This window comes from Vombatus ursinus, unplaced genomic scaffold (assembly GCF_900497805.2).
Source record: "Vombatus ursinus unplaced genomic scaffold, bare-nosed wombat genome assembly UNPS02014945.1, whole genome shotgun sequence".
Lineage (NCBI taxonomy): Eukaryota > Metazoa > Chordata > Mammalia > Diprotodontia > Vombatidae > Vombatus > Vombatus ursinus.
The window spans coordinates 5,228,539-5,230,547 of record NW_020954723.1 but is presented as its reverse complement, the minus strand read 5'-3'; the positions used below and the strand labels follow the sequence as shown (position 1 = coordinate 5,230,547).

The 2,009-nt window shown below is 40.5% G+C and overlaps 1 pseudogene; it reads left to right on the top strand.

Annotated features, from left to right (window-relative positions):
- LOC114030037 overlaps nt 1-1,611 on the top strand; it is a 5,968-nt pseudogene extending 4,357 nt beyond the window's left edge.
- The last annotated feature ends 398 nt before the right edge of the window (nt 1,612-2,009 follow it).

Sequence of the window (2,009 nt, the reverse complement as noted above, 5' to 3'; positions counted from 1 at the left end):
TAGATAGATAGATAGATAGATAGATAGATAGATAGATAGATAGATAGATAGATAGATAGATAGATGATAGATAATTTGTGGTTGTTGAGTTATTTTAGTCATGCCTGAATCTTCATCACCCCATTTGAGATTTTCTTGATAAAAATATTGGATTGGTTTGCCATTTCCTTCTCCAGCTCATTTTACAGATGAGGAATTGTAGCAAACGAGATTAAGTGACCTGTCCAGGGTCACATAGCTGATAAGTGTCTGAGACCAGATTCAAACTCATGAAGATGAGTCTCCCTGATTCCAAGTCCAGTGCTCTATACACTGTGCCTCCTAGCTGCCACATAGATGAATATACGTGTGTGTGTGTGTGTGTGTGTATACACATTGGTTGTTGTCTTTTGCTCTCAAAGAGGACCAAAATGACATCACTATTTTGGAGTCAAGGACACACTGCAACTGATCAGACAATATGACCTTGGAAGGCTCTACCACAGGTTGGGGACAATAGTCCATATGAATATTTGAAGTGGAGATGTCTCTAAATTTGCATATCTCATGTTCCTTTTGAGCAATTCTGCTTTGCTCATAGAGCACAGCGCCTCCTTTGATACAGGCATGCCATGCTGGGTGGTCCTTCCAGTGTCTCCCGTATCTCACAATTCCAAAGTTCTTCAGAGAGACCTTGAGAGTGTCCTTGTATTGTTTCTTCTGCCATCATGTGAGCACCTGCCTCGCATGAGTTCTCCATAAAATAATCTTTAGAATATACACACACATATGCATGTATGTGTGTGTTCAGCTTCAGTGATGCATGACCACTTGCCTATTGTAGATTTAAAACTAGACATCCTAGAAATATCTTAAAATCAACATATCCAAAACATAACTCATTATCTTTCCCAAATCCTTCTAAACTTCCTGTTTCTAACTCCATGACATCTCTTAAATGTGGCCATTTCTGTTTTTTGCCTGCAACTAATCACTCCCATCAAGCCTTCATCATCTCTCACCTAGATTATTACAATAATCTAGGGTATTACAATACCCTTGGTCTCCCTCTCTCAAATCTCTTCCTGCTTCAGTACATCATTCACACTACTGCCAAAGTTATTTTCCTTGAGTATAAATTTGACGATGTTGCTTCCTACTCAATAAATTCTACTGGTTCCCTATTGCCTCTAGGATAAAATATAAATTACTTATAAAAGGAGCCCTTTACAACCTTGCCCTGACCTATCTTTCTAGCCTCATCCTTTTCATGTCATCCACATCAATAAGATGTTGTCATGTGCTGGGGCTGATAGGCTCCAGACCGGCATGCGGGGAGCCTTTGGGAAGCCCAAGGGCACTGTAGCCTGTGTGCATATTGACCAAGTTATCATGTCGATTCGAACCAAGGTCCAGAATAAAGAACATGTGATTGAAGCTTTGCAGAGAGCCAAGTTCAAGTTCCCTGGTTGCCAGAAGATCCACATCTCCAAGAAATGGGGTTTCACCAAGTTCAATGCTGATGAGTTTGAGGATATGATAGCTGAGAAGCGTCTCATTCCTGATGGCAATGGGTTTAAGTACATCGCTAGCCGGGGGCCCTTGGACAAATGACGGGCACTCCATTCATGAGGGGTGGGTGCCTTTCTGGCACATCTACCTTTTTCAGGCATAAAATAAACTAGATACTGCTAAGAAAAAAAAAGAATTTCTAAGAGTTATTAATAAAATAAACAAAACCATAAACACTTCTCACAACTGTAACTCAGCACTCAGAGTCAGAACAAAATCCTAACTATTTTAGACTGAGGTTCCAACTGCTGTCCTGTTTAGCTCTGCATATTCCAAGCTATGCATTGGCTTCCTCCATTACAATCCCTCTGTACCTTATTAATTAAAAAGCATAAATCACTGGACAACTATGAATTGTCATAGTTTGGATCAGCTAAGTGACTCAGTAGATAGCGTGCTGGACCTAGAGTCAGGAAGACTCATCTTCCTGAGTTCAAATCTGGCCTCAGACACTTACT